The following is a 14,706-nucleotide window of genomic DNA, read 5'->3' as shown; positions in this document are numbered from 1 at the left end:
TGAAAAGCTTTTCTCTTCCAATTTTTCTTACCTCTTTGTTCTTCTTCTCTGCCTTACCCCACGCCAGCTGCAGCACTGAAAATGGCAAAAGAAGAGGATGCTAACATGTTTCTGAGTTCTGCCTTTCTACATATATCTTTTTGCTGAAAAAAATCCTCACTTTGCTGCCTCTTTCAGAAAATACTACCTTATTTTTCTAGGTTAAGAATATGAGTGTTAACTTGAATGAGAGCATCTTCACTGCAAAAGCTCAGACTTCATATAGTAATACTACTATTGTTTGAAGCAGTTCAGCAAAGTTCTTGCTAGCATAAGCTTCAATTTCAGCACTAAATGCTCCACTGTATATTTTAAAAGCTCAGCTAGAAAAAAAAAATTGTCTGTGCTATACTAAGAACAATGTATTTGTCATTATTAATTTTTATATTTTGCTTTTAATTGTTAAAAAGTCAGGATCTGAAACTGTTTCCTCTTGGATATGTGTCAATATCTTTTTTGAAAGAACAGGCAATTAGATTTGATAATATATAGCACCCTCAAAGGCTGCTGCTTTTAGCTGAGACATGAAGAGGTCTTTTGCACTGAAGAATTTGGGGCACTCTTCCTCAAAAGAGAAATACTACCTATAAAAGAGGTATAGTAACATTTAGGTTTGCCTCAGTATTGTATCACTCTGTACTTGGTCCAGTTTGGGTTGCCAGACTTCAAAAAATATCTAAATCAGGTAGAGAAAATCCAGTGGATGGCCATGGTGGAAAGTTTAGAACACTTAATCCAAAAGAAAAGTCTGAAATTGTTATCCAATCTAGAGGTTAAAAGCTGACATGAGGTATAAAAACATTCTAAAAGAGCACTTAAAGGAAGGGAATCATCACTTCTCAGTGTCCACAGTACATAGGACAAGAAGTAATCTGCTTACCTTGTACATGATATTGTCATATCAGAACCAAAAATTTTAGGAGGAAATAAAGCTTTGCACCACATACCCTAAGAAAGAAGTGAAACTGGCGTCGTGGAAGATGTTCAAGCTCACACTAGGCAAGTGTCTTCCTGGAAGACATTTTTAATTTTTTAATACTTTGTCAGGGTGCAGAACAGGATATCTCTGTAAGTCTCTTGATCTCTTTTGAGTCCATTTGTTGTAACTGTGAATGCTGAGCCTGGTTTGAGTAAAAGAGCATACCCTCCCTCCTGCAGGTTTTGCAGCGAGCAATAGTTGCCACTTCCTTCCTGTCCTAAACTGCCACACGGTATCTATGTACAACCTGGAAGCATTGCCACACTACATCTGGTTTCCATGTACTCTACCAAGCATAAATATATAAACATTTAACCAAAGAATTATATCATTTGAACAAAGACTTGTAAAATCATCAAGCCCAACTGTTAAGCCAGTCCAAGTCCACTGCTTCACCTTGTCCCTAAGCATCACATCTACATCTCTTTTAAATACCTCCAGGGACAGGGAATGACTTGGCTGGGCAACCTGTTCCAGTGAATGATAACCCTTCCCATGAGGAAATTTTCCTAATATCCAATCTAAACCTCCCCTGATGCAACTTGAGGCTGTTTGTTCTTGTACTATCACTTATTAATAGGGAGAAGAAACTGAAATCCATCTTGCTACAACCTCCTTTCAGGCAGCTGTAGAGAACAGAAAGGTCTCCCCTGAGCCTCCTTTTCTCTAGGAGAGAAACAACCCCATTTCCCTCAGCCACTCCTCACAAGACTTGTGCTCCAGACCCTTCACCAGCTCTGTTGAACTACTCTGGACATGCTTCCAGCACCGCAATGTCCTTCTTGTAGTGAGGGGCCCAAAACAGGATTCAAGGTGGTGCATCAGCAGTACTGAGTACAAGAGAACAATCACATCCCTGGTCCTGCTGGATATGGTTTTTTTCTGTTTGCCATTGGCCTTCTTGGCCACCTGGGAACAGCTGGCTCAGATTCAGTGGTTCTTGACCAGCACCCCAGCTCCTCTTCTCCAAGCCTCTACTACTGCCTGGGGTTGTTGTGCCCCAGAGGCAGGACCTGGCACTTGGCTTTGTTGAACATCATACAATTGGCCTCAGCCCATTGATCCAGCCTGTCCAGATCCCTCTGCAGAGCTCTCCAGCAGATCCACACTCCCTCCCAGCCTGGTGTCTCAACTGCAAACTGACTGAGGTTTCACTTGATCCCCTCACCCAAATCGTTGATAAAGATATTAAATGAAGGAAAGGAAGTGGCCCCAGTACTGACACCTGGGGAACACCACTTGTGGAGCACCACTTTTCACCCCTGAGCCAAAGCTCTCTGTTCAGCCAGGGCGGGCTTTCCTGCTGGCTCATCTTTCAGTGCACTGGGACAGCCTGCTCCTGCACATTTAAGATTTCCTTCCTGAAGAATGACTAGCCTTCCTGGACTCCTTTGCCTTTCAGGACTGACTCCCAAGGGACTGTCAGCCAGTCTCCTAAACAGGCCAAAGTGTGCCCTCCAGAAGTCGAAGGTAGCTGAAATCTCTCCTTACTTCTCCAAGAATCTGTAAGCTGTAAAACTGCATGATTTTTTTTACATAGTTTTGTATGTTGTACTTAAGTGCTTATGTTTTATATTTGAGTGTAACAAAACCTGTGTGGGCAAACTTTGAAAATAAAATAACGATACAACTAGAAGCCAGAGAATATATTCCCTCTAACATGAAATTACATTAAATACACACTTAATTACACTGAATTATGTGAAATACAGCAATACACCATTTCACTTCTCTTGCATTGTGCTGAAATAAATATAGTGAGATGAGTTTACACAAAATTATGCGGCAGTGGGAAAAAAATCAGGAAAAAAATCTGCTAAACTAATATACTGTGATATCTGCTAAACTAGTATACTGTGATATGTGATTCTTTTAAGTGAAGTTATCAAATTATAACAGCTTAGAGATAATTAGGATTTATATGTACTGAATGAGCTCAGTCTAGCATATGGCAAGAGTCGAGCTAAAACAAATGGCATTTATTTGTAGCGTTAGTCACCCCATTTTTTTGTCAAGAAAGTCATTATATCCTTTCAAAATGTATTGTTTTGACAATTTTCTCTTGTTTATGCTTCACAAGTTACAAGTTAAATTGGAAAAAAAAATACTAAAATCTCAAACTTCCATACAAGAACGAAAAGTGGATACCCCAATATTGTCTAAAACAAGACTCAAAGGTTATTACTTGATGGTCTTAATCAAGCAGAAAAACTTCCAGCCTAAAATTTCCACTAGAAGCTGCCCAATCCAGCAGTTGAGTAGCAGCAAGGCTGCCACAGGTTCCTCTCCTGACATGAAGCCGGCAGCAAAGCTGAGTGTGCACCCCCAAGAGGTGTGTGTGTGCTCATGGTATCAATGTGCATGCACAGGAATGTGGCTGCGTGCACAGCCCAGCAGGGACCAAAACCACAGAACTGATGCTGACCCCTGGCACGGGACCAGCCTGATCCTGCCCCATCAGGGTGAAAGCCTGAGAGCAGAAAATACATGCAAATACACATACAGCCATCAAGGGTGAACCCCTCCCATAGCTGATGTTAAACACTCCATTGTGCCAGCACTTGGCCCCTGGATCCCAGTCTGCCCAGCTCCTGAGACCTGAGCCCTGCTCCACTGGCAGGTAAAGATCCACTGACCCATCAACAAACACTACTCCTTTTTACAGGACACATTTTATCCCCTTAGCCTTCTATTTTCCACATTCCTCCACCCACTCTTGTGCCTCCAAGTCCTTTGCGTGTTGTGGAGACGAGTCTTTAAACACATCACCTAACATTTTTTAACAATGCTTTGGCATAGAAAAATAAAAAAAAACAAAAAAATAAAATCAGTTTAAAAATTCAGATGAGCATGGTAAGAGTAAATTCTCTGTAATGAACCAGTAGTACAAAGCAATCATGATCAGATTGTGCCACCCTGTGGACTGTATCAAAAAGATGCTTCCTTTAATGCTGGGCTAAAAATGTGCTTCAGGAACAGGCCAAGAAATTCTCAGCCACTAAAGCAAAAGTCATTTCGGGTTTCCTTACACTCTAATAGAGACAAAATGTCTTTTTGAGTTGTTCCTTTGAGCAGCACTGGGCAGATTTTCAGCTGGCACCAACCTCAAACAAACATGGACAAATATCTTATCAGGAAAAGTCATAATAACTTGGTAAATTATCTTCCTGTTATGTAACACTGGGGAGAATAATTGCATTTCTTTGCTTTCTTGGAGATACATGTGTGAACAGAAAAAACTATCTTAAGTTATAAAGAAATCAAAATAATTACATCTCTGGAATACAATATTACAGTCAAACAACAAATCCTCGTGGTAAAAACAATAAACAAGATGGAAACCACAGCATATGTCAGTGGCCACAGTAAAATGATGATTTGGAGACTAAAATAAAAGACCAAACTGGTAGGAAGAGAATGCTTATGGGAAAGTTGGGGTTGTTAGACAATGTGGAGCTGTCTTTTAAGATCTAATCTGAAAGGAGATCTGAACAGAAATTGAGAGCAGGGTATTTAATAAGGGGTGAGAAGCTTGGTGTGCCACATGAGGAACAAGAACAAACTGATGTTGCCAAAACATGAGAAGGCAGGTGGTATCAGTCAGAGATTGGAGAAAGCATTATTTTTCTAATAAGAAATGGCTTTTGAACCTCTTTGCTTTATTTCAGTTGCTATAAGCAGCAAATGGATCTAGAATGAGTCTAGTCTCCCTGATAATACAATATTTACCTGGAGGAAACCCTGGTCCCATGATTTTTCATAATCTGTAATCAATATATTTAAGATTCTCATAATCACTGTCATTACTCAGCTGTTAGCTGACTGGCACTCAGTGGCTGTTCTCTGTCACTATGCTTGAAGTTTCAAAGCTGTATTTTCTGACTTCTGTAGTGGTCTGATAGAAAACATAAAAAACCCTACTAAAATTAATTATCTAAATATGTCCAGTATGGTAAATATTTTAAATGATAAGGCATATATATGAGCCACTGAACACTATTGTGTGAGTGAAAGAATTTATCCAAAATCTTTCCTGACCTCATTTTGAATATACCTTAAAATCATTAGATGAAAGAACCATCTTGGTATTCATGTGAACTTCCAAAGGCAGAAATCTGCCATCTCTGTGAAATTAATGTAATCAGGTATTATTTTCTATCATTTGATGTTGACAGGTAGTTCTTCTGAACAATGTCAGGATTCTTTTATGAGACATCCGTGTTTTTTATCATATTCATTTTCATTCAGGAGTTTGAAGGTCTATGTCTTGTCTAATAGCATATAATGAGTAGGAAGCATGTTGTTTTCTGTGAAAACAGATGGTGTTGTTTAAAACAACATTGCAATTTCTGTAAAAAATGCTTATTTAGAATAAGAGTTTTAAGAATCATATAATGTAATAAAGAGACAACAGGAATTTTATTAAGAGCAAACATTTTCTGAATTGGTAGATCAAACCTAAGAATGAAATGGTAAGATTTCTAAATGGCCAGTAGAAAGGCCAAGCAATGTTGAAAGAATGAGTTATCATGCCTACAAAATGTCTCTTTTTCCCCCCCAAAATTATGTGCTATCCCTCTCTTGGCTTTAACTGTGTCCACTGTTTCAGTGCTATGCTTTATCCTGAAGGTGGCTGCAACTTCATGTGAGTTATTCATTCCTACAATGTCTGAATAGTTTTTCACTGGATGTTTTCAATATTTAACTGTGACTGCAAGGAAATTAGGTAGTTTCAAGACTAGACTGCAACATTTATTTCAGGAAAATACTGTGGCACAATACAAAAAATACAGAATGTAGTTTAAATTCATCACAATAATTATTCAGTAAATATGCTCTTCCCCTAGGCAAAAAATCCCAAAGGGAACTCTTTCTTTCTATGTTGATGCTTTGGGTGAATATCTTTTCTTATATAGACCAAATCATTGTTAAATAATGTTCTTGGGAGAACAAACAATCTTTTGGAAGAGTTTTTCTGTTGTGTAAAAAATCTCTCAAATCTGTGTCTCTTTGACCTCCAAAAATTAAGTTTTATAGCTGAAGAGAAGCTCAGGCAGCCCACTGGTGATTTATATCCTTTTGCTTTAAATTTCCATTATTACCTTTACTAAAACTGCTCCTCTGTGTTATGGGCACCATTATGCAATGCCATTTCCGGATGCCTGTCAAAGTTATGGTATTAAGGCCCAGATGCTTCTAGCTCCCCCGTGCTTATTTCTTTCATAAATGTTCTCTGTTCTCCAGAGACAGATTTTGTTGTTGTTTACACAGATTTTGTAAAATATTGTCAGAAATACTGGGTTTGTATTCATGTTTCATTGGTAGGGATGACTATACCAGCCACTGTTCTGCCTGTCACCTCTGATCATGAAGTGCAGCACCCCAGAACTAAAAGGACAACCTGTCACTGAAGTACCTGGACCACCAGCACTCTGCAGCTCAGACTTGCCACAGACTCACATTCTCTGGACACAGAAGAGAGCAATAGGGTCAGTAGTGGACCCAGCATTGATAGCCTCGAGGTCCTTTGGATTTCTTTTGTTTTCTGTTGTCTTCTGAGGCAAACCATATTAGATGCTCCCCATTCTGCTTCTCTTCTCTCATCTCAAAATTCCCATCCCAGCTCCAGTCAGCTCAACCAATCCCAGGAAAAATCCAAACAGATTTCATTCTGAGGTCAGCCTGCTCATTTTATTGACTGTGCTTCAAAATAAGGGAACAGCAAGAAATAAATCACCCAGTCAGAGGGTATTTTCTCTGATTTTATCTGAAGATCAGATTTAGGTTGTTGCTACCATACAAGAACCTTTCTTAATATATTCCTGGGAACTGGCAACACCCATCATTTCAAAAGACATATGACTTTGTCTTCAAAACTGGAAAGTGGAAGCATTCTTGCTGACATTAATTCCCCTACTCCTGCTTCCCCTTACCATTTGTGATGGCTTTCTGGTTCTCCACTTGTTTCTTATTTCTTTTTTAAATCTAGTTCCATGCACTGTCCTGACAGTCTTCCCTGATCAGTTCAGAGATCTTTGGTTAAGATCAAGTCATCTAAATTCAAAGGGTTAGCAGTTATTCTTGATGTATGTCCTTTAATTCTACGTTTTATTCTTATTGAGCTTTCTTTCTTACTGTGCTTTCTTTCTCAAGTTTCTTAAGTTTGACTGGCCCATGTCAAGTAGTCATGTTGTTGAATGCTTTGCCTTTGTCATAAGTTTCATTTCCATAACATTTTCCTCATCTCTCATAATTTTATTTCCTGATATTTTCAATCATTCAGAACACAATTGTGAGTACATGTGATTCAATTTACCCATGCAGATTTCTGTTTGCTAAATATCTGTTTCAGAATTCCTACATCTTAGATGTGCTTGTCTCCCAAGACCTTTACAGAATAAATCAGGAGTTGTTCTATTGAAAGTTTCATCACTATAAAATTGAAAGCATGCGTGAAATGAATGCACATGCATTCTTTCAAGGAATACCAAGCTCCTTGTACTTACTGGTAAATTATTTTCAACATCTGGAGTTTCTGCAGTCACCCCATGCTTGGATGCCTGTGTCTGCAACCTCTCACCCTTACAGCACAAGATTTATTAAGCTTACTCTCCTTAACAGCAAGCTATCTGAGAGCAGTAAAAATTAATGACCTGCAGTACAAAATGGTTAAATTAATTATTCACCAGTTTCCAAAGGACCATAATCGCATTTCCATTCTCTGTGGAGCTCTCCAATTAGCTTGCTGAGGGACCAGGGTGCTCAGTGGTGTGGAGGTTACAAGTACAGAAGTTTGTGTGAGTGCTCAGGAGAGAGGGAGTAGGGATTGTCAGAGGTGGCTAGGATGGGTGAGGGCAAAGGCTTGGAGGTTTTATGACTCTGGAATGTTCTGGAATGACTAGAAGGAAAGTGGGAGGAATGACTACTGCTGTCTTTCATCAGAGCAAAATTCTGTAATTAGTTTGGGACATAACTTCTCTGGGACTCATAGGTATGCTGAGAGAAGAACAGCTTTCATTACATGACCTCTCTCTTTTTCCCATTTAAACAGGATCAAGTACCTGCTTTTGCTTTTGACTACTTCTCTACTTAAGACAAGGTCAGATGAACAGGTTGCTGCCAGAGTCTTCTTACAGCAGTAATGGTTCTGCTCTAATTAACTGCAGCTCAACAAGCAAAGCAAGCACAACAAACCTGGCAAACAAGCTCCCTGTGAAATTTCTTTAACCCTCACACGCGGCTCTCAGGGGAAGGGCAAATAAAATGAACAAAAATAATAAAAAAAATTAATGGAAGCTTGCACTCTTGCTTTGCATTCTGATATTTTCCTGAAGAATGCAGGAAAAAAATAATTTATGTAAAAAAGAAGAAATGCAAATCATCAAGTCTCACTGTAATTTGTCTGTGCAGAACTTAAGTACGACAGATTTGGGATTGACGGATGGGATGCCTTGGGGAAATCATAATAATAATTAATTACAAAACCAAGCAAGATAAGTTGGCATACAAGGCATTGCCCATGGACCTTATATTCCTCAAAATCTCTACTTTCAATGTTATGAGGTATTGTTGCACTCTTTGTACTTTTCTGAATGGTTGATCTTGGCTTCATGTACTTAGAACATTTTGACATCATATAAATTTGAATTGTCCATCAGTAAATCAAAAGTACTGTAACAGAGAAATATAAGTCCAGCTAAATTCCCAAGTGGCATTTCAAGCTTGTTGGATTTATAGAAATAAATGGATACACCATGACTATGATGTGATCCTGTCAATCAGAGAACGGGAAAATTAAACATTCATGAATACTGACAGGCAATTTCCTTCAATTGTTCATCATGCCTCCATTCTAAACCTTCCCCATAGGATTTCCTCTTGCTCTAAATTTGAGAAAAGCAAATTTTTTTACTAGACTTTTTAAAGTAGTAGTAAACTGGTGAAGGGGGCTATAATTGTCAAACATTTGTTGTTGTTTTGCTTCACATTACTCATTTACCTATGGTATGATTCAGAAAGCAGATTTTGACTTAACAAGCCATTTGTCTGGAAAAAATGAAAGAAGAATTTTCAATCTGTTCAGCTATCAAACAAATGGAGTCATGAAAATTAAACAGTATGCCCACAGTAAACCTAAGTAAAACCAAAATGGTATCTGTGGTGGCATATGATTACTGAAAGGCTATTTTTCATGACTAACCTGGTAGACCAGATATAGGTCTGGAAAGAAATAATTAAGTAATCCAGATATAATACCTTAGACTGGGAAAAATTTTATAATAAAAAATTTTATAATAAAATTATTCTGATTTTTTTTTTAGCATTGGAATCTATAGAAGAATTAGCTTTGGAAACAGCCCTAATATAAACATATGAACAGTAAAGATTTTGTTCTTGCCATCATTCTGTTCTCATTTTTGGAAAATATTTCAGATATTCAGGAGCTATAAATACCCTCTAGAGGCTCATTTTTCTATTTCACACCTACTATACTATCTCATTATGTTTCGGGATATTTTCATTAGCAGTGATGTGCTTGGATTAGGCTCTTATCTAACACTTGTAATGAAATAACTGTGGGGAACCCTTCCCACCAAAATTACTATAAAAATGGGTCCCAGAAACATACCTTGAATCCAGTATGCTGTTTCTTGGCTTGACTAACTGTGTGATAAAATGAAGACCATGTCAGTCTTAAATCCTAGTTTACATCTCAGCAGAAGGATTGCAGATGACAGCCTATGCCCACCCGTGGGCAGCAGCACTGCAGAGGTGCTGAACATGCACACAGATTCACTGGTGCACAACTCCACACCCAAATGGTAGTACACAGGAATATTTTTTTTTCTTGTAATAAGGGAATGCTGCATGATAAGTCCATTAAATTCCATGTGGCCACTTGGGAAAAATACAATTTTGCTTCTAAACTGTTCATGAATTGTAAAGCTAAGTGAGAATTGCTGCTCAGAAGACCAATGTCTGTGAAAGAGAAGTATCTCTCAGCATAAGCAAATACAGCTACATCTGTGATATTATTTCAATTAAATGATAAATTTCAGACCAATCCAGGGAGTGGAGAAATGGATTCCATTTTGTTCCATCTTTTTTACAGCAGATGGGACAGAATTCAACAGCAAGAGATGATTTTGTTGTCCAGTACTGGTGGAAGTAAAATTTTCAGTTCAACTGTAGCACTCAATCAGTTACCATCAAAGTGTTAAAATAAAGTCTTGTTGTCACGCTGAATTGCTTTTGGACGTTGTTGCTTTCTGTACCCTTACTTGGTTCTCTTCTTGGGGGACAGAAGAAAGAAGAGAAGAGCAATCTGAATTAAGGTAATGTCTTTAGTAAATGTCATGCTTCAGCACTGCAAGCCTCAGGACTTTTAGGAGAGCAGAAATGAGTAGAAAGATCCCCATGTTTATTGTTTTGTCCTTTGCCCTCTAGCATCCTAGCTGAAGACAAGGAAATATTTGACTCTGAGAACATAATGGCAAACTTCTTTCCTAGATCATAAGTTTATGCAAAACTAATAAATTTGTCCATTGGATAAACATTTTCCACATTTTGGAAAGCATATTGGTGGATTTCATTTTCATCTGCTGTGTGGGAAGTGGGTTCACAGGATGCATTTGTAGGAGAACTAACAATGAAGAAGGATTCTTTGGCTTGCTGATTCCAGTGTTCTGCTCCTATTAGCAAGCATGTAATATAATCCTCTGTAGTTATTTGTGAAACTTCAACCTAAAAGTTGAAACCAAATTTATTTATGGCTCCATTTTAATTCCCTGTGAGGAAAGAAATCTTAGCTAATGGCAGTACCTTGTTTTCTTCTCTTCTGGGATGGTTACTTCCACTTTAGTTTCCTGATAAAGGTTTGAGTTTGGGACTTTCAGCTTTCCAAATTGCTAGTGTTACGTAGGCCACCACAAAATATCAAGCAATCTGCTAGATAGGAAGCAGTGAGAGAGGAAATCCCTGACTTTCTTTTAGCCTCAAATAGCTCATCTTTGCCCCCTCCCTCTTTCACCTCCTTCTGTCCCTGAGGATGACACCCATTACTGAGGTGTGCAGATGGACTCCCACTAGCCCCATAATGCCAACTCCCAGCACCATACTCCCTAGATATCACTTGCCTGCAGGAATTCAGTACCAAGATGCTAAAACTGTCCTTTGTCCACATGACTTGCCACTATTGCTTCCAGCAGGACCCACTGACCTGGGGTGATTTTGAGATCTTATTTAAAATATTTAAACCTGAATCAAAAATACTTCCTTCTTTTTATTTTTTTTCTCCTACCTTAAGTTTAACCAGTGCTGAAATGCAGTAAAATAAAGCATATTTTGCTGTTTGTTCTCTTTTAATTCTCTCCTTCCTTTTCCACCCACATATTAATACACACAGCCTTCAATATCACAAATTCCATGAAAAAAAACAGGAATCAGAAAGTGCCCAGTTGGCAGAAGAGGAGTGCTCTCCTCAGCCACTTTTTGTGTCTCTCAGTCATCTTTCACTGAGCAATATAAGACTTCCACATTAGGGAAAAAATATTGCTTCAGAGTTTTGAGTTGAATATTGTATCCAAAAATATGGTTTCAGAGTTTTGAGTTGAATATTGTATCTAAAAATGTTGCACATGTTCCAGTAAACAAAAAGAGTATTCATATACTGCACAGTGACACTGTCTTCTCAATCATGTAATGGTGCATAATTAGCAACGAGGGATCTTCTTTTTATATCATATCCTTAGGATTTCATTGCTCCCAAAAAATACTGACCATGAATTCTCATGAAACTCCTACCCATGATTCTTTCTCTGAAAAATTTGTTAGTAACAACTAACACACTCCCAGACACCAGTGTGTTTTCTAAGAGAGTGATGTTACTGCAGCCATGCTTCTTTTCATTCATAACATCCATATAATATTGGAAGGTGCATTCTGATAGAGCCACCATGAGGCAGTAAGACATTTAACCTGTAGCTGGTACTCTGAAGAACTTTGCTGTCTGAACTTGAAGTGAGTCATTAAAGCCAGTATATTGAAGATGTAGCTTTTCAGCCCTTTGGCACATTATGAGCAGCATTTAACATTGGTAGTTTGATGGTAGACAGGAACATTTTTCATCACTGGTCAAATAAAAAAAAATTCCTGAGTTTTTTCTTCATGCATCCGGAGGGCTGCAAAGCTAACCAAGGACAAATATGAGACTGCTGAAATATGAAACAATTAAAGGAAATCCCAGTTTAAATCATAATCTCCAGATGGAAAGTGTAAAAAAAAAAAAGAAGAAAAAGTTTCACTGGATGCTCATTCTATTCTTTTTTGTTTTTCAGTGTACTCTGCTTACATTTGAAATAAGAAAATTGTGTGGGTTTGTGCAGGAGAATTCAATATATTTACCAGTGTTTCACCAGGATCAGGGCTGGTGCTGCTGTCAATTCAAAGCACCTTCCCTAATTTAATCAGTGAGTTTGAAACCTTTAAGGACAGAGTTAAATTAGTCTTTTCAAAGAGTAAAAGACTGCTCATTTTGTTGGAATTGAACTCACATTAGTAATATATTTGACATCTTATCATCTACATACCCCCATATCCCATCAGTCAGAAGTGACAGGGTTATGCTTGTCAGTATAATGAAAGATGAGGAGCATTTTTACCCATGAGGGTACCTTGACCTATGATCATTTTATTTTCAGGAAAAGATACTTCTTGATAAAGAAAAATGAAAGAATCTGTGGGGTTACGAGTAAAATATATTTTTGCAATACTCAGAAACAAAAAGAGAACAGAAATAAAATTAGTCTAACACTTAAAATAATGAATTAAGAAGAGTCTGTGATTTACCAATCTGCTTTAGCTTTTTGGTGAAGATTCCACAGGGTGCCCAGAGAAGTTGTGGGTGCCCCATCCCTGGAAGTGTTCCAGGCCAGGTTGGATGTGGCGTTGAGGAACGTGATCCTGTGGAAGGTTCCAACATTGCCAAGGCAAAGGGGTTGGAACTAGATGATCTTGAAGGTTTCTTCCAGCCCAAACCATTCTATGATTCTGTCTCGGGATATGATATGCTGTACTCCTTTTAGATAAATTCTGTTGCCTGAACTAACAATTCTTCCTTTTTCTTTGCAAAAGTAAGTCATGGAAAGGCAGTTTGAAAATGATCTGAGAGAGCCTCCTGCTTAGCAAGTCAGTTTACACCCACATCACCTTTATTCATTTAAAACTTCATTTGTTGCAAGTTGCTAATAGGCAGTATAGGTGTGTGTCGCAGGTAAGACTTTTGGTTGCGCAGCTTCTCTGATCTGCTGCTGGTAATTGCCCATATCAGCTGTTTGCTTCTGAGGAAAGCAAGAAAACTACCATCTTGGAACACACTGTCAAGGCAGACACTGTCCTGTTTCTCAGTGTTGTCAACTTCTTCCCAAAGAATTAAGGTTTTTATTTCATACATTTGATTATGTGTAACATGCAATTATTTGTACATGTTCATGTCTGAACTCAGATGCTTTTCAACTAGATTGTGTTCAATTCTTTTTTACAATGATCATCTCAATAGATGCAGTCAGTAAATAAAAATGATTTAATTTCCTCATTTTAGAGATTACAATAATTCACTTTTGGTTTATTTCCCTATGCTCTTAGAGAACAAATCTAACCCTAGTTGAAAAATATTTATTTTGTATATTTGCAGCATCTGTTCTGGTATCAGTATCCCAGTTGAAACTAAATAATCCCAGAATTTCTTATGAAGTTGTATCTCATTCACAGTCATCTGAAAACCAGATCTTTTTCATTTAAGTTCTTAACTCAGTATTTGGATATGCCATTTTAAGCGCAAGCTTTGAAAACTATCAGTGTCTATTAGCCATTATGGTGCCTTATTCAGTATTTTAAAAAATGCCCTTCAGGAAAAAAAAAACAAATTGAAGCATAACAGAAAAGGTTCAGTCTTAAAATTGTGCCACATCCAAATCTTAATATTGAAATAGTCCTAAATTTAGGGTATTCTAGATATTCATTATGAAAAATAAATACAGCTACTTCTGGGTTTGGGGTTGTTTAGGGGTTTTATAGTATAAGGGCAAGGAAACCCTCATACACCCCTTCAGAGAGCAGAAGTTTCCATTCACAGCAGAATGTTTATGGAGATCCATTACCTGAAATATATTTAAGAAGAAAATAGTTAAAAACTTTTTTCTACAGAAATTATCACACAAATACAAAATAATATATTTTATCAATGTTCATTCATTCTCCATTAATTCTAGGTCTATGTCATTAAATGTCTTGGCTTTTTTCTCCTGTAGCTGTGTTGTTATTCCTATATGTTATATATAGCAGCAGTACCTACAATTCCATTGGGGAATTAACACTGCATTGTATTAAACGTGTCCAAGCAATTAGCTCAAAGCCTGTTTGTGTTCCAGGGAACTCGTATTTCAGAATGGGGTGTGGAAAGGAAAAAATTTACAGTTACACTGTCAGGCACAGCTAATTCCTCAAACCAGCCAAGGAACAATGGTGAATACTAAACCATCCTCATACCCTAAATTAATATCCTAAAGAATTGGTGTCCATTAAAAACCTCTTGATGCATTTCTTTCTTACTGAAAATTCCTACCCATATACAAGTACTTTTGGATGTTGAAGGAATATCTTCAACATAGAAAATCCTTAAAGGAAAGAAA

This window comes from Molothrus aeneus, chromosome 3 (genome assembly GCF_037042795.1).
Source record: "Molothrus aeneus isolate 106 chromosome 3, BPBGC_Maene_1.0, whole genome shotgun sequence".
Taxonomy (NCBI): domain Eukaryota; kingdom Metazoa; phylum Chordata; class Aves; order Passeriformes; family Icteridae; genus Molothrus; species Molothrus aeneus.
This window is presented reverse-complemented; position numbering follows the sequence as displayed.